Genomic DNA, 19858 nt, shown 5'->3' on the forward strand with positions numbered 1-19858 from the left:
CCGACGCATGATATCCAAGAAGGGAATGAGCACACCCTTCCTGACATAGAAATGCATCAACTTGTCCTTGGGGGTGGTATCATGGTTTCGATGAGGGCGCAGGCCAACACAGTTATGCAACCCAGCGAAATTGATCCTCAAAAGCTTCATGAACTTAGCCCAAGAGCCAGTCATCTTCTAGCCATGAGTCATCTAGGTCAAAGAGAGATTCTCATCATTATGGAAGAAGACAGAGACATAGAATTGAGCCACTACCTCTGGATCGAAGTCACAGTGAAAAGTGATGATATCCTCAATACCCAGCTGCTCAATCATACTCAGGGCCTCTCCAAAATATTTAGTATCCTTCCGGAGATGATTGAGATCAATCCACTCCACTTGAACAAATTTCTTCTTCTTAGTCAGGACGACATCTTGATAGATAATGAGCTGTTGCTTGGTCCAGAACATCTCACCGCCCCTGAACATCTCCCTCTCAGTGACATAAGGATTTTGCTTTCGGCACCGCGCAAACTCCTTGAGAGGCATAGTGTCATAGTCAATGGTGGACTCCTTGTCCTTTGATGCGGTCTTCTTGATGTTGCGCCTCGGAGGACGGGAACCTTCTGGTTCTTCAGTGTTGCGGTACCTCTTGGACTCGGTATTGCGAACTGGGTTGGAACGACGGGAGCTACCACCTGAGACACGCAACACAAACACGCGAAAATGACAAGAGAAGTCATGGCAACATCCAGAATGCAGGAGAAAACAAAAATGAAACCAAGTAGGAGCAAGCATATGCAGCAAATCGTGCGCGAGTGGTAGTACCACTCCATGAGCGGTAGTACCGGTCGGTTAGGGTGGTAGTACCGATCGGTGAGGGCAGTTGTAACATCCCAAATTTTGGAATGTTAAAATAATTATTAGATTGTTTGTTTTCAAAACTTTTGAATGAGAGGGAATGAAATGACTTTCCCCTTCTCCGGTAAATTCAAATTCATCCAATTAAAAGCAATGAGAGAAGATGACATGGCCTCTTCAACTATAAAGAATTTGAACAGAGTTTTGCATTTGAATTCTTTCAAATATTTGCCCTTGCTTCTATATTTTTCTTCCCCGAGAAATACCCCGAAAATAATCCTTGCCAAGCAAGAAAGAGAGGAGGAACATGACCCTCCAAACCGGGGATATTCCTTTGAAATATTTGGACCATAAAACCCAAGGTTTATTTGAAAAATATTTGCAAAAAGAAAATAAACCAATTTAGGGATTTTCTGGAAAAACATTTTTTAAAGTTTTTATTTTGGCCGTGAAAAAATGCCTATCATTTAGATTTTATTTTTCTGATAATTTTAGTATATAGAAACTCTATATTACAAATTTATTTAGTTTCCCTTTTATCGTTTACTTTCCGATTTTTGAAAATAGGAAAGAAATCGCAATTTATTGGAAACTTTGCCCTGTCCATTAAAGCCTTTCCAAATCCAGCCCAATAGGACCTTCTTCTTCCTCGCGTACTCCCTCTCTCCCAGGAACTTCCATAGCAATGGAGACAAAGAACCTCCACCTTCCCGATCTCCCTCTCCTTTCCATCCCGGCGCCTCCTGACCCCCCTATAAGAGAGCCCCGACTCCCCTCGTCTCATTTTTCCCCTCACCACGACCTCTCCCTGCCCGCAGCCACCTCGCCATCACCCTCCACTTCCCTGCCTCACCGAGCTCTACACAAGTTTCCCCAGCGCCCAGGCTCCCTACCGAGCCCTCTCCTGGTACTCGACGTCGCCCCCTACACCAACCTGCAGCACCCCATCGCCCTCCCCACCTCGCCGGAGCAGCTACCTCGCCGGAGTTCTTCCTCTCTATCACCCATGGTGAGATTCACGAAATCCCGTATTGCAGTTTTTTCAAAAAATTACAATCTTAGAAAATTCATATCTATTAGTATATAACTCCGAATTAGGTGATTCTTTTTGCGTTGGATCACAAATTTTATGTAGTTTCTGTAGATATATAATTTGTCTATGTTTGGATTTATAAATATTGAGTTAGATCAGATTTGAATTAAAGCTTGTTTTGCTTATTCCGGGAGTTTAAAAATAGCTTTTAATTTAATCCTTTTTGCTGCTGCTTCCTATTGATCATATCTTTCAGTAGTTTAAGTTTCAGTTTTTTTAAAATATTTTTACTTAGGGTTTTAAGCAAAACAGATTCTGTTTTAGCCTTTTTTGTTTTCTTGGTATTTCTTTTGTATTAATTGTTCTTAATTTGTTTTTTTGTAATTGTGACAAGTTATATTTTGTTTTCTGATATTTACCAGTAACGTTTCAACAACAACAAAATTTTATTGTATTTATTCTTATTTGTTTGCATGGAATCATTTCTAGTTCTATACTAACTTGCGAGTTGATTGCATTGCTAGTTTGATTTCCTATTTTGAAAATACTTATAAAATAATATTGTTTTGTAAATTTTACTTCTGTTATCTTAGTTATTTTATATTTTGTTTTCTGTTATTTTTTCTATTTTAGTGTTTTATTTTCAGTTAGAACAAAAACTATATAGTGTTTGATGTAGTAGAAGGCTTCCTAGCTTCTTTGAAGTTTCCTTTGGATTTTTATCCGCTCTCTCTTATTGATTTTTGATTGCATCAACTTTTATTGCTGTTTGTTAATTGATTGCTAGAATGATTGCTAGTATGAGTGCTTATGTGAATGATATGTTTGTTATATAGATTTCATCCCAGAGTGACGAGTAGTCTATCAAGTTATTTCTCGAGAAATTCTTCTTCGTCAACATCGCCAGGCAAGTCACTTTGATCATACTATCACCTATGTTTTATGCATCGTAGTTCTACCATCCTATGCCCAATTGCATGCTGAGTAGGTACTTGGAAATTTTAGTATAGGTTGTAGTATCATGTGGTAGGCACACAACAACCCCGATACTTGGCCCCGAGACGACAAATTTCATATTGCTATGCTTGAGTAGTCAGGATTTCAGTTGAGTGCATAACACGAGTGATGCGAGGTTGATTAAATAATCAAGACCGGTTAAGACAAGACTTTTTAAGACCTCAGACGCAATGCAACTCTGGGTGAAGGACGGCTGATCAGCTCCCTGGAGAAACCAGTGGATGACCCGGGATGCTGGGGACGGCCATGGCATCCTGCGGAAAGCTTCACCCAGGCTCAAAGAGACGGACGGATATTTTCAAGACCCAAGGCTTACCTGCACAGCCACAAGTCATTACGGGCTCTGGCTTGGTTGGACAACGCGGCGACTCTGGACAGGCGGTGCTAGCAGATGTAGAAGAACGATAGGAATGGATCGGCACCGACACGGATTCAGAGGGACCCGTTGAAAGACCATGTTTTGATCATCCGGTCTTCAAACACCATGAAGTGCGAGGACATACTCGGAGGCGATCAAATCTTGTGGGGAACGTGTGAAAAACTCTGCAGAGTACTCAAACCTAATCGATTAGCCGTGTCCACGGTCATGGACAACTTGAGCCAAAGGAACTGAAGTTATCTGAAATTCTCAACACAAATAATAATATTGATGTGGGTATTATTGACAACATGGGTACGAGAATTGGTTGGTGGAACCATCTCGTTAACAACCAACAATGTAGTAACATTTTGCTTTTAGCCCCCTCTTGATGTAGGAGAAAACTTGCTTTACGCTAAAAACTTATAGCCCCACCTGCCATATATGCATATAGTATAGATGATTACTTTTCACCCCTCTCTTATGTGACTTGCCGGCATATTCAATATGCTGACCTACACGGCTTCAACGTCTTATGTTGCAGATATTTTTCTTCGACGAGTAAGAGTACGATTCAGGGTTACGGTCTACACTCAACTTGCCGTTGGTGTTTATTGGGACTCCACTCCCTTGACTGCTTCCGCTGAGATATTTAAGGTATATATCAGTTTTACGCTATTTACATGTGATTGCACTTTGATATATACATTGATGTACTGTGTGTGCCAGCATACTGATCCAGGGATGGCACAGATACACAGAGGCTTGACTTGTTTTGATTCGAGTCGCTACAGAAATGGTATCACAGCACATGTTGACTGTAGGACGTGACCCTAGAAACTGGAAATTTCTTAGGAAAGGATCTCTCAAAAATTTTATTTTCAACAACACCTTTTACTTCTCATCTCTTCTGATTTCATCGAATGTTCTCTCTCACCTCAAATAGTTAGACAATACCCTTACCCCTTTGACGACATGAAGGATCAACTGAGTCCCACTTCAAAGTAAAGAGGATTTCATCATGCATTGAAGAATTGAAGCTGCACCAATTGAAGACTCTCAAGACCCGAAGAATTCGAAGACCCTGAAGCGTTCGAATATTTATATGACCATTAGAAGTCCAAACCCCTGTTATATACCCACGTTAGATACGATGATTTGTGAGCCGTCATTGGTGTGTGTTTTCCGACGGCCACAAATAAAACCTATTCTCAAAAATATTGTTTGTATTGTGTGTATCTCCCTCCCTCTCTTACCCGTCTCATCCCCAAGACCTCAACCCTACCAGATGGAGTATGAAGTTGGACTTGTAGTCTCTGGACAAATGACCCAGCTAGAGGCTGAAATATGGATTCAGAACATGGAGAACCACTTCGGGAGCAACTTGATCTCAAGGAAGTATGAAGTGGAACATGCTCTCCAGTACTTTACCCAAAGTGCTGCAATCTGGTGGAAAATGCAACATGCCATACAAGGATTTAGTGGAGCATAAACCTAGGACGAATTCAAGAACACCCTGTTAAGATCCCGTCTCATTCGGAAGTGCTATGATAATCCGAAGGAGAAGACTTGTGCATGCAAGATCTGTGGAGAAATAGGACACACCCAGGAAGGATACAAGGATGGATGCACTCATTGTGAAGAAAATCACCCAGCTGAGGAGTGCCCAAGTAGTCAGGTGACTTGTTTCCTTTGTGAAGGGACCACCCACTACCCAGCTCAATGTCACATTTACCCCAAGTATGCCTGAAACCCACAGACCCCGGGACTAACAAGGATCAAGTACTATCTTTTTGGAGAAGGAAACTTGTTTCAGCAAACATTTTCTTAGGAGCACACGAAAACCTGAGAGTTGTGAAGAAACGATAGATGTTTGTTCAGCTTGCAGAATCATTGGATTTATCCGAACTTCGTTCGTGGACAAGAGAAATTCTGCAACGCTTGTGAGGATGCCCAAGTGTTAGAATACGAGATTCACTCAGCCTTATACAAGGTAATGATTTCAGTGCGACATGGCTTGGCCACCATGACGACTTACTATTATCATTCTCTTGCTATTCGAAATGGTAAATCTGAGAGACTTACCCATAGTGAGAGACGACGTTCTTTGAAGCTTTTGTTTAAGCCTTAGAATGGTATGATGAAAGCCCCATGTACATGGCATTTGTTGTCACGCGTAGGAAATTTTACGGTGAGGATGAAGACAAGACCCCTCTCCCTGCAGGATAGCCACAAATGGAAGACCACCATGAGAATCATCGATAGGTTATTTAGAATTGATCACGAGACTATCAGTTAAGAAGACCCAGTAAAGGAAGAAGCTTATATCAACAGAAGGACCCTCATTTTAATGGAAATGTTATGAATATAGCGGAAGATATGAAGACTGTGAGGAGTCAGATGTCAAAAGCCGAGAGGATGTCTAAAATTTTGAGGGACCAGTAACCTTCATTTTAAGTGTGGTAGCATCCCACTTTCGAGGAGGTTGGAATTGTTAGAAGACCCCCAAACCCTAACCTTTCTTTCTAGCCTCTTCGAATCTCGAGGACGAGATTCATTTTGAGTGTGGTAGGTTTGTAACATCCCAAATTTTGGAATGTTAAAATAATTATTAGATTGTTTGTTTGTTTGATTGAGTGACTGAAACTTGAGTGGAGTTTGAAACTTTTAAAAAACTTTTGAATGAGAGGGAATGAAATGACTTTCCCCTTCTCCGGTAAATTCAAATTCATCCAATTAAAAGCAATGAGAGAAGATGACATGACCTCTTCAACTATAAAGAATTTGAACAGAGTTTTGCATTTGAATTCTTTCAAATATTTTCCCTTGCTTCTATATTTTTCTTCCCCGAGAAATACCCCGAAAATAATCCTTGCCAAGCAAGAAAGAGAGGAGGAACATGACCCTCCAAACCGGGGATATTCCTTTGAAATATTTGGAACATAAAACCCAAGGTTTATTTGAAAAATATTTGCAAAAAGAAAATAAACCAATTTAGGGATTTTCTGGAAAAACATTTTTTAAAGTTTTTATTTTGGCCGTGAAAAAATGCCTATCATTTAGATTTTATTTTTCTGATAATTTTAGTATATAGAAACTCTATATTACAAATTTATTTAGTTTCCCTTTTATCGTTTACTTTCCGGTTTTTGAAAATAGGAAAGAAATCGCAATTTATTGGAAACTTTGCCCTCGCCCATTAAAGCCTTTCCAAATCCGGCCCAATAGGACCTTCTTCTTCCTCACTTACTCCCTCTCTCCCAGGAACTTCCATAGCAATGGAGACAAAGAACCTCCACCTTCCCGATCTCCCTCTCCTTTCCATCCCGGGGCCTCCTGACCCCCCTATAAGAGAGCCCCGACTCCCCTCGTCTCATTTTCCCCCTCACCACGACCTCTCCCTGCCCGCAGCCACCTCGCCATCACCCTCCACTTCCCTGCCTCACCGAGCTCTACAAGAGTTTCCGCAGCGTCCAGGCTCCCTGCCGAGCCCTCTCCTGGTACTCGTCGTTCGTGAGTAATCTATTCGTAGGCTCGCTGGGCGGTGATGAGTAGGATGAGATCTATCATGTAATCGAGTTAGTTTTGATGGGGATTGATCCCTAGTATCCACTATGTTCTGAGATTGATGTTGCTACTACTTTGCCATGCTTAATGCTTGTCACTAGGGCCCGAGTGCCATGATTTCAGATCTGAAATTATTATGTTGTCACCAATATATGTGTGTTTTAGATCCGATCTTGCAAGTTGTAGTTACATACTATGTGTTATGACCGCGCAACCCTGGAGTGACAATAACCGGAACTACTCCCGGTGATGACCATAGTTTGAGGAGTTGATGTGTTCACCAAGTGCTAATGCATTGGTCCGGTTCTTTATTAAAAGGACAACCTTAATATCCCGTAGTTTCCTTTCGGACCCCGCTGCCACGGGAGGGATGGACAATAGATGTCATGCAAGTTCTTTTCCCTAAGCACATATGACGACACACGGAATGCATGTCTACATCACATTGACGAACGAGAGCTAGCCACATATCTCTCCGTGCTATAACCGTTGCATGATGAATATCATCCAAACAAATCACCAACCCATTGCCTATGAATATCTCTCCGTGTTATAACTATTGCATGATGAATACTACTTGAAGTAACAACAGTAGCAACAGTAGTAACAACAGCAGAGCAACACAAGTAACAGCAGCAGTAGGACAAATTCGTAGGCAATGGGTCGGTGATTTGTTTGGATGATATTCATCATGCAACAGTTATAACACGGAGAGATATGTGGCTACCTCCCGTTCGTCAATGTGATGTAGGCATGCATTCCGTGTGTCGTCATACGTGCTTAGGGAAAAGAACTTGCATGACATGTATTGTCCATCCCTCCCGTGGCAGCGGGGTCCAAAAGGAAACTACGGGATATTAAGGTTCACCTTTTAATAAAGAACCGGACCAACGCATTAGCACTTGGTGAACACATGAACTCCTCAAACTATGGTCATCACCGGGAGTGGTTCCGGTTATTGTCACTCTGGGGTTGCCGGATCATAACACATAGTAGGTAACTACAACTTGCAAGATCGGATCTAAAACACACATCTATTGGTGACAACATAACAATTTCAGATCTGAAATCATGGCACTCGGGCCCTATTGACAAGCATTAAGCATGGCAAAGTAGTAGCAACATCAATCTCAGAACATAGTGGATACTAGGGATCAATCCCCATCAAAACTAACTCGATTACATGATAGATCTCATCCTACTCATCACCGCCCAACGAGCCTATGAATAGATTACTCACGAACGACGAAGAGCTTCATGAAATTGGAGAGGGAAGAAGGTTGATGATGATGATACCGACGATTTCCCCTCTGCGGAGCCCAAGACGGACTCCAGATTTGCCCTTCAGATGAAGAACAGGTGGAGGCGGCGCCTTCGTATCGCAAACGCGACGAAAACTTCTCTCTCTTTTTTTCTGGGACGAAAGTGAACTTATAGACCTGAGGTTGGTGGCGGCAGAGCCGTGTGGGCCCCCCAAGCCTGCCCACCGCCACCAGGGGGTGGTGGCGGAGCCAGGGCTTGTGGCCCACTGGCCCACCCCCTCAGGTGGAACTTCGCGCAGATATTTTTCATATTTTCCAAAACTGCTCCCCGTAAATTTTCAGGACGTTTGGAGAACTTTGATTTCTGCACAAAAATAACACCAAGGCAATTCTGCTGAAAACAACGTCAGTCGAGGTTAGTTCCAATCAAATCATGCAAATTATAGTCCAAAACAATGGCAAAAGAGTTTGGAAAAGTAGATACGATGGAGACGTATCAACTCCCCCAAGCTTAAAACCTTGCTTGTCCTCAAGCAACTCAGTTCACAAACTGAGAGAGAAAGAAAAACTATGACAAACTCTGATTGATCTTGTTGTTGCAACTAGGTCTAACTCATAACCAGAATTTCAGCAAGATCACAAGTTAACCACAAAAGCAAATGACACAAAGGTCTCACGGTAAACTAATATCAATGGCATAATCAGCTAACGAGCAAATAATAATGAGTTTCAAATACCAACACATCAATCAAAACAAGCATGAAGCAATATGAATAGGTGGTATCTCGCTAGCTCTTTCTGAGACCGCAAAACATAAATGCAGAGCATTTTCGAAGATCAAGGGCTGACTAAACATTGTAATTCATAGCAACGAAGATCCAGTCATAGTCATACTCAATATCAATCAAAAGCAAAGCATAAAAATGATAGAGGTGCTCTCTAATTGGTGCTTCTGTAAGAGGAGGATGACTCAACAGGAAAATAAATAGAAAGGCCCTTCGCAGAGGGAAACATTGATTTGCAGAGGTGCCAAAGCTCAAGCTTTGAAAACAGAGATAATAATTTTGGGTGGCATGCTTTCATTGTCAACCAATGACCAAGAGTTCTCAATATCTTCCATGCTACTCATGCTATAGGCAGTTCCCAAACAGAAAAGTAAAGTTTTAACTCCCCCACCACCAATCAATCACACTCCACGGCTAGCCGAATCCTCGGGTACTGTCCATACTAACATCAATCCGGGGGGAGTCTTGTTTTAAGTTATGTTTTCGATTTAAGCGTGGAACTGGGCATTCCAATTACCGGCCCCTTTCTCGTGAATGACAGTGAATAAACACATGTCCAGGATAACACTCCTAGCATGGAACATACCAATAGCCCCCTGTCACCACATGAGCGGTTCGGGCATGCAAAACAGATTATTTCTTGAAGGTTTAGAGAATGGCACATGCAAATTTACTTGGAACGGCAGGTAGATACCGCAAATAGGTAGGTATGGTGGACTCTCATGGAAAAACTTGTGGGCTTATGGAAGTGGATGCACAAGGAGTATTCTGCTTAGTACAAGTGAAGGCTAACAAAAGACTGGGAAGCGACCAACTAGAGAGCGACAACAGTCATCAAGATGAAATGAGTTTGACTAACATTGAATGCAAGTATGAACATGATATAAATCACCATGAACACGAACATCATAGAGGCTATGTTGATTTTGTTTCAACTACATACATGAACATGCGCCAAGTCAAGCCACTTGAAACATTCAAAGGAGAATACCATCCTATCATACTACATCATAGTCATCTCAAAATCTATGTTGGCATTCAAGACAAACCATTATAAGCTCCTAGCTAAATAAGCATGGCATCAGAAACTATGATCTCTAAGTTGTCATTGCAAACATGGTTCTCTCACAACAAAGCTAAATCTGGGTCGACAAGCTAGTCATATTTACAAAAACAAAATAGATAGAGTTCATACCAGCTTTTAAGTCCCAGTCACTTCATCATATATCATCATTATTGCCTTTCACTTGCACGATCGAACAATGAGAACGATAATAAGCGCACGTGCATTGGACTAAGCTGAATCTGCAGGCAAACACAAAGGAGATGACAAAGTAATATGGCTCTTTGAAAGCTAAACAGTTAAGCATGTAACAACCACTAAGCATTGTAACTAATATCTTCTACCTTGACACAAAGAAAAAGAACACGATTTACACGGAAAAGCTCCCAACAAGCAAAATAAGAAAGAAAAATCTTTTTGGGTTTTATCAAAAGGACACAAAACAAGAAAACAAGAAAACAAAAATACACTAGCATGGATAATACAGTGCCAAAGTGTAAACACCGGCTAACAAAGCGAAAGCATAAGCATGAATGTAAAGTCGGTGAGAACACGTACTCCCCCAAGCTTAGGCTTTTGGCATAGCTTGGTCTACTCCCAAGGTGGGAAATAACCAGCTCCAGGATACTCCGGAGCAGATTGTGGATGCCACTGTTGTGTGAGCTCCTCTGGCTCCCACTGATAAACTGGCGTCTGGTACTCGACTGGCGGCTCGGGCACGGGTGCCTGTGGTTGGGCCAAGCCCCAATATGCGTAGATGTCCGAGGGTATAATAGTGTACCTGCCTGCATGAAGATCGAACAAAGAAGGAGCAGGCAAAGTAATAGTCTCTCGAGTACCCTGACTTAATACCAGGTTATAAATCATCCGTCTACTAGCATCTCTATCCAGAAAATCATGGCGAACCATGTTGTCATAATCCAGATATTTCTCAGGGAGAAGCATCTCTCCTTCCTCTCCTAGTCTAATGGGTATCTCAAGGTGTCTCGCAAGACGGTTAGCATAGATACCTCCATAGACAACCCTTTAGAACAGTTCAGGTTCATCCGTTGAGCTACTATAGCGCCCAAGCTATAAGTCTTATCGTTATAAAGGCCTTCGCGCAAAACCGCAAAGTCTGGAGAACTAAGTGATCCAGCCTCCCCACGGCCAATCAAACATTTTCCCACAAATAGTGAGAAGTACCGAAGCACAATAAAATGTATGCTAGCAATTCTAGCGCGAGACACTCCTCTCTCCTCTCCAACAGCGATAGAACCAATGAAATCCTCCAAGTCCCATGGACGAGGGTTACGGATATCCCCAACATAAGGTAATTTGCATACATTGCAAAAATCCTGCTGCGTCATGCACTGGGGGACATCGTATATCATGAACTCAACCATGGGAGGACTCTACCTCGGATAAAAGTTGAAGCTTTGAACGAAAATATTGGTGAGGAGGAGGTATTGTGAGCACTTATCTTCAACGAACGCAGTAAGACCTGCATTCTCCACCAAGTAATAAAAGTCTTCATAAAGTCCGGCGGCGAGCAAAAAATCATCACTTGGCCACTCGCACGCTCGAACTTCTGTGACTCGAGGGACTACGTATTGGGGTGGTTCTTCTCATCCTACTTGGGGTTACGGCTTGAAGAGCCTCGTAAGAACCTCTTCATCTTTTCCTTTTTCTAGCTCTGAAAAATTCTGAAATTTTTGGAGACTTTGAAAGAAAAGTGAATAAAGATTAACCCAACTTGTAGCAACTACTCCTACTCGTGCCTAGAGACCGTATCACACGCTAAAACTATTTGGGACCAGCTAAAATCAACCTTTCAAGCTCAAGAACAGGGTCACCAAAGTAGCAAGAATATGCGAAGGATAAAGCACTAGGGAAAAAACTAATTGGACCAATGGAGGAGTCACTTACCAAGGAGTAATTTCCCCAAAACGGTTCGGAGAATGGTGCTTTGAGCAAGCAGATCGAAAATCACAGCCAAATGAGCAAGAACACGGGTTTGAGCTGCGAAACAATTTTTTCTGGAGGTGGAAGAAGAGGCTGGGAGCTGGAATGAGTGGAGGGGGTCCCTGTGAGCCCCACAAGCTTGCACCCCGCCACTAGGGGGTAGGTGGCGGTGGCACGGCTTGTGGCCCACTGGTTAGGCCCCCAGGCCAACTCCCAGGCCTAGAAAATTTCAAAAATTCCACAAAAAATCATACTAAATTTTCAGGACCATCGGAGAACTTTTATTTTCAAGGTCTTTTTCTCTGGGACGCTAAAATAGATAACACGAAAAACTAAACTAAACCTATCATTTTTCCTCTAAGCAACAGAAAGTGAAAGCTTAAAACAGAGGTATGTGACTCTTTGATTCATCTGTTTCATGGTCATCGAAAGAAATCCGTCAATGGGATTGATCAAGTCCTCATGACAAAACCTTCTCGAATCTCAAGAGAGAACGAAGAATTTTTGAATAGCCACTAAGTCACCTCAATGGGGATATGTATCTCCCCAACAAGCAAATCATACTTCATCTTGACACGAGGAATAGGGCATTCAAAGCTCCCAATGAGAATCGATGAAGTCTTTTTGATAGCATTGATGCAATGTACTTGATATCGTCTCTTCGAAAAGTGCACTGTGTGCTCATTACCGTTGACATGGAAAGTGACATTGCCTTTGTTGCAATCTATAACAGCCCCTGCAGTGTTTAAAAAGGGTCTTCCGAGGATGACAACCATAGCATCGTCCTCGGGAATATCCAAGATAACAAAGTCTGTTAAGATAGTGGTATTAGCAACCACAACAGGCACATCCTCGCAAATGCCGATAGGGAAAGCAGTTGATTTGTCGTCCATTTGCAGAGAAATTTCAGTGGGCGTCAACTTATCCAACTCAAGTCTACGATAAAGAGAGAGCGGCATAACACTAACACCGGCTCCAAGGTCACATAAGGCAGTTCTTACGTAGTTTCCTTTAATGGAGCAAGGTATAGTGGGCACTCTAGGATCACCAAGTTTCTTAGGAGTTCCACCTTTAAAAGTGTAGTTGGCAAGCATGGTGGGGATCTCAAGATCTGGTATCTTCCGTTTATTAGTCACGATATCTTTCATGTACTTGGCATACAGAGACATCTTGAGCATATCAGTTAACCGCATCTACAGAAAGATGGGTCTTATCATCTCAACGAAGCGCTCAAAATCCTCATCATCCTTTTTCTTGGATGGCTTAGGAGGAAAGGGCATAGGTTTCTGAACCCATGGCTCCCTTTCTTTACCATGCTTCCTAGCAGTGAAGTCATTCTTGTCGTATTTCTTAGGTTGTGGGTTATCAGGATAAACCGTAGGTTCAATCTCCACATCCTCATCATTGCTAGGTTGAGCATCATTATGAACATCGCTGTCCATATTGTCACCAGGTTCATGTTCATCACCAGATTGTGTTTCTGCATCAGACGCAGAAATGTCATTAGGTTCTTCAGGTGTGAAACTATTTGGTGAACTGGCATGTAGGTTTCTATCATCCTTCTTCTTCTCCTTAGGATGACTAGGTGTATCAGCATTGATTCCTTGAGAATCTTGATCAATTCTCTTACGATGACCTTCAGGATACAAAGGCTCCTGAGTCATTTTGCCTCCTCTAGTAATGACTTTGACAGAGTTGTCATTTAATTCACAGAGCAGGTCATTCTGAGCTTTAAGTACTTGTTCTACCTGACTAGTAATCATAGAGGCATGTTTACTCAGAAGCTTCAGATCGTTGACATTTCTGTCTACACAAGCACTTAAATGGGTAAGCATACGAGTACTTTGTTCCAAATGTGTGCTAACATAATCATTGAAACTCTGTTGTTTGGCAACAAAGTTGTCAAATTCATCAAAGCATAGGCTAGAAGGTTTATGAAAAGGAATATCACTCTCATCAAACCTACGCAGAGAATTCACTTCTACTACCTGTATCGGGTTATCGAGACCATGGATCTCTTTGATAGGTGGTAGATTTTTGACATCTTCAGATCTAATGCCTTTCTCTTGCATGGATTTCTTGGCTTCTTGCATATCTTCGGGACTGAGGAATAGAATACCTCTTTTCTTAGGAGTTGGCTTAGGAGGTGGTTCGGGAATAGTCCAAGCATTATCGTTGATCAAGATGTTATTGAGTAGAGACTCAGCTTGTTCTACAATTCGTTCCCTAAAAACACAACCGACACAACTATCTAGGTGGTCTCTAGAGGCATCGGTAAGTCCGTTATAGAGGATATCATGTATCTTGTTCTTCTAAAGAGGGTGATCAGGCAAAGCATTCTGTAGATGGACGAGCCTCCCCCAAGCTTGTGGAAGACTCTCTTCTTGGAGTTGAGCAAAGTTGTATATTTCCTGCAAGGTAGCTTGCTTCTTATGGGCAGGGAAATATTTCTCACAGAAGTAATAGACCATCTCCTGGGGACTACTCACACATCCAGGAGCAAGAGAGGTGAACCCGACTTTAGCATCATCCTTTAGAGAGAAAGGAAACAACTTAAGGATATAGTAGTGGCGGATCTTCTCCTCATTAGTGAAACGGGTGGCTATATCGTGTAGTTTGGCAAGATGGGCTATGACCGTCTCAGACTCATAACCGTGAAAAAGGATCAGATTCGACTAGAGAGATTATCTCAGGGTCGACAGAGAATTCATAATCCTTATCGGTGATAAAGATAGGTGAAGTGGCAAACTTCGGTTCATATTTCATCTTAGCTTCCCGAGATTTTTCCTTCCACTTGGCAAGTAATTTCTCAGCGTCATAGGCATCCTTACACGCAAGAAAATCATCATCTATCTCTCCCTCCATAACATAACCCTCAGGTATATCAGGCAATTCATATCTAGGAGAGCTAGATCTAGCGGGAGCAAAAGCAGGTTCTAACTCAATAGTATCGGCAGTTTTAGAAGCATCATGAGCATTGGCCGTAATTCTAGCAATATGAGCATCAAGGAACACTCCTAGTGGAACATCAGGCAAAGTAGTATCTCTAGCAGTATCAAGCATAGCATCATCAGGCAAAGTAGCATCTCTAGCGTCATCAGGCAAAGCAGTATCAAGCATAGCATCTCTAGCAGTATCAGGCATAGTATCAAGCATAGTATCAAGCATAGTATCATCAGGCATAGTATCAAGCATAGCATATCTAGCAGTAGTATCATAAGCATCATCAAGCACAGGCGACATATCAAGATTTCTAGCAAGAGGTGATGTCGCAAACTTACTCATAACTGAAGGTGAATCAAGTGCAGAGCTAGATGGCAATTCCTTACCTCCCCTCGTAGTTGAGGGCAAGACTTTGGTCTTCGGATCCTTCAGATTCTTCACAGTGATCAACAGATATAAATCCCAAGTGACTCAGAGAATATAGCAATACCTCCCCGGCAATTGTGCCAGAAAAATTCTTGATGTCAACTGTTCTTCCTCTTGCAACGGCACCAGAAGAATGCTGCTAGCACTCCCCGGCAATCGAAACTAGAAGAATGTTGTTGACGCCCACCAGTGCGTGGGATCGTAGCAGTTTTCGAGGGTAGAGTATTCAACCCAAATTTGTTGGTTCGCACGACGGGAGGTGAGAGAATACTCTCAAGTGTTAGCAGTTGAATTGTCAGATTCAACCACACCTGAAAGATTAGTATCTGCAAGCAAAGTAGTAACAACAAAGTAGAGAGTAACGACAGTGGCAAGGAACAACAGTAGTGACAGCAGTAGCAAGTAGCAACAGTAGCAAGCGACAGTAGTAGCAACAATAACAGCAGAGCAAGACAAGTAACAGCAGTAGCAATAGTAGTAACAGCAGCAGAGCAAAACAAGTAACAACAGAAGTAGGACAAACTCGTTGGCAATGGGTCGGTGATTTGTTTGGATAATATTCATCATGCAACAGTTATAACACAGAGAGATATGTGGCTAGCTCCCGTTCGTCAATGTGATGTAGGCATGCATTTCGTGTGTCGTCATACATGCTTAGGGAAAAGAACTTGCATGACATCTATTATCCATCCCTCCCATGGCAGCGGGGTCCAAAAGGAAACTACGGGATATTAAGGTTCTCCTTTTAATAAAGAACCGGACCAACGCATTAGCACTTGGTGAACACATGAACTCCTCAAACTATGGTCATCACCGGGAGTGGTTCCGGTTATTGTCACTCCGGGGTTGCCGGATCATAAGACATAGTAGGTAACTACAACTTGCAAGATCGGATCTAAAACACACATATATTGGTGACAACATAATAATTTCCGATCTGAAATCATGGCACTCGGGCCCTAGTGACAAGCATTAAGCATGGCAAAGTAGTAGCAACATCAATCTCAGAACATAGTGGATACTAGGGATCAATCCCCAACAAAACTAACTGGATTACATGATAGATCTCATCCTACTCATCACTGCCCAGCGAGCCTACAAATAGATTACTCACGAATGACGAAGAGCTTCATGGAATTGGAGAGGGAAGAAGGTTGATGATGACGATAGAGACGATTTACCCTCTCCGGAGCCCAAGACGGACTCCAGATCTGCCCTCCAGATGAAGAACAGGTGGTGGCGGCGCCTCCGTATCGCAAATGCGATGAAAACTGCTCTTTTTATTTTTTTCTGGGACGAAAGTGAACTTATAGACCTCAGGCTGGGGCGGCAGAGCCGTGTGGTCCCCACAAGCCTGGCCACCGCCACCAAGGGATGGTGGCGGAGCCAGGGCTTGTGGCCCACTGGCCCACCCCCTCAGGTGGAACTTGGCGCAGGTATTTTTCATATTTTCCAAAACTGCTCCCCGTAATTTTTCAAGACGTTTGGAGAACTTCGATCTCTGCACAAAAATAACACAAAGGCAATTCTTCTGAAAACAGCGTCAGTCCAGGTTAGTTCCATTCAAATCATGCAAATTATAGTCCAAAACAAGGGCAAAAGAGTTTGGAAAAGTAGATATGATGGAGACATATCAAGAAGCATGGTAAAGAAAGGGAGCCATGGGTTTAGAGACCTATGTCCTTTCCTCCTAAGCCATCCAAGAAAAAGTATGATGAGGATTTTGAGCGCTTCGTTGAGATGATAAGACCCATCTTTCTGCAGATGCGGTTAACTGATATGCTCAAAATGTCTCAGTATGCCAAGTACATGAAAGATATCATGACCAATAAATGGGAGATACCAGATCTTGAGATCTCCACCATGCTTGCCAATTACACTTTCAAAGGTTGAACTCCTAAGAAACTTGGTGATCCCGGAGTGCCCACTATACCTTGCTCTTAAAGGAAACTACGTAAGCACTGCCTTATGTGACATTGGAGCTGGTGTTAGTGTTATGCCGCTCTCTCTCTCTATCGTAGACTTGAATTGGATAAGTTGACACCCACTGAAATTTCTCTGCAAATGGCCGACAAACCAACTGCTTTCCCTATCGGCATTTGCGAGGATGTGCCTGTTGTGGTTGCTAACACCACTATCTTAACAGACTTTGTTATCTTGGATATTCCCGAGGACGATGCCATGGCTGTCATCCTCGGAAGACCCTTTTTAAACACTGCAGGGGCTGTTATAGATTGCAATAAAGGCAATGTCACCTTCGATGTCAACGGTAATGAGCACACAGTGCACTTTCCGAAGAAACGATATCAAGTACATTGCATCAATGCTATCGAAAAGACTTCATCGATTCTTATTGGGAGCTTTGAATGCCCTATTCCTCGTGTCAAGATGAAGTATGATTTGCTTGTTGGGGAGATACATATCCCCATTGAGGTGACTTAGTGACTATTCAAAAATTCTCCGTTCTCTCTTGCGATTCGAGAAGGTTTTTTCATGAGGACTTGATCAACCCCATTGACGGAATTCTTTCGATGACCATGAAATGGATGAATCAAAGAGTCACATACCTCTGTTTTGAGCTTTCACTTTCTGTTCCTTAGAAGAAAAATGATGCATTTAGTTAGGTTTCCCTCTTTTCTGTTTTAGCGTCCCGGAGAAAAATACCCCAAAAATAGAAGTTCTCCGATGGTCCGGAAAATCAAGTATGATTTTTTCTGCAATATTTGAAAAATACTGGGCCTGAGAGCTGGCCTGGGGGCCTGACCAGTGGGCCACAAGCCCTGCAGCCGTCGCTCCCCTGGTGGCGGCTAGCAAGCTTGTGGGGCCCACAGGGACCCCCTCCACTCATTCCATCTCCCATCCTCTTCTTCCACCTCTAGAAAAAATTGTTTCGCAGCTCAAACCCGTGTTCTTGCTCATTTGGCTATGATTTTCGATCTCCTTGCTCAAAGCACCATTCTCTGAACCGTTTTGGGGAAATTACTCCTTGGTAAGTGACTCCTCCATTGGTCCAATTAGTTTTTGCTCTAGTGCTTTATCCTTCGCGTATTCTTGCTACCTTGGTGACCCTATTCTTGAGCTAGAAATGTTGATTTTAGCTGGCCCCGTGTAGTTTTAGCGCGTGATACGGTCTCTAGGCACTAGTATGAGTAGTTGCTACAAGGTGTGGTTGGTCTTCATTCACTTTTCTCTTGAACTTCAAAAATTTCAGCAAAAGGAAATTATGTTCAGGAGGAAGTTTCATGGTGGTTCCTCAAGTAAGAAGGGTCCCCGTCTTTCTTTTCGGGAGCCCGAACCTTTTCAACTAAGGGACGCACCGGTACAACCATGTGAATGGCCTTCCGATGAGTTCATGATCGAAGCAGGCTTCAAGGATGAGTTTGATTCACTTGTCCACAATGCCGGGTTAGAGGAATTCCTCTCACATAAATGTGAACAGTATGCTATGCTCACTGCCTCTTTCGTGCGTAGATTTAAATTTTCAGTTGGCCGTGACTCATCCATACTGTTTGATCTGTATGATAAATCCTACGCCATGGATTTGGGGGATTTCAATAGGATTTGCAAGATACCCGATGGGGCTAGTATTAATGATCCTTCTAAGTCTTCGGTCAGAGACTTTGTCTCCAGTATAACTGTTGGAGAAACCAAAGATATCACGCAAGCTACCATAGGAAGCATCCATTTCCCTGCCTTGTACTACTTTGCCCTCTTCATAGGTAGGTGCATTAACGGCAAGGGTGCACACTGTCACCTATGCGCTTCAGACCTTAGTATCCTTAAGAGCGCAGTAACAAGTGACAGGAGCTTCAATATGGGAGCTATAATATCAAGGAGGCTGAATAATAATGCCATGGAGGGGGATTTCTTTGGTGGAATTTATGCTACACGCTTAGCAAATTTTCTTGGAGTATCCATCCGTTCCGAAGACCCTCCTCTCCGTACAACCTACCTTGACCGTGTCGCTCTAACACGCTACCAGTTCCTTGAGAGGGATCATGGATCCCTCCTATACCGCTTGATATTTAACCGGCAGCGTGTTTTCCATATTACCCTTCCTGCTCCTGCTTTCTTTGACTTTCAAGTAAAACGAAGATACTCGCTCGACTTCGTGAGGCAGCTATTCAGGCAGTGGCTGCAGCACTCCCGTATAACACTCATTATGATTTTGGGTTCCGCCAGGACCATCCATGGGAGTAGACCAAGCTAGGCCAAAAGCTTAAGCTTGGGGGAGTACATGTTCTCACCGACATTACATTCATGCTTATGCTTTCACTTTGTTAGCCGGTGTTTACACTTTGCCACTGTATTATCCATGCTAGTTTATTTTCCTTTTCTTGTTTTGTGTCCTTTTGAGAAAACTCAAAAAGATTTTTCTTTCTTCTTTTGCTTGTCGGGAGTTTTCCCGTGTAAATAGTTTTCTTTGGGTCAAGGAAGAAGATATTGGTTACAATGTTTAGTGGTTCTTGCATGCATACCTGTTTAGCTTTCAATGAGCCATATTACTTTGTCTTCTCCTTTGTGTTTGCCTGCAGATTCAGCTTAGTCCATTGCACGAGCACTCTTATTATTGTTCACATCGTTCGATCGTGCAAATGAAAGGCAATAATGATGATATAT

Source organism: Hordeum vulgare, chromosome 4H, assembly GCF_904849725.1.
Source record: "Hordeum vulgare subsp. vulgare chromosome 4H, MorexV3_pseudomolecules_assembly, whole genome shotgun sequence".
Classification (NCBI taxonomy): Eukaryota; Viridiplantae; Streptophyta; class Magnoliopsida; order Poales; family Poaceae; genus Hordeum; species Hordeum vulgare.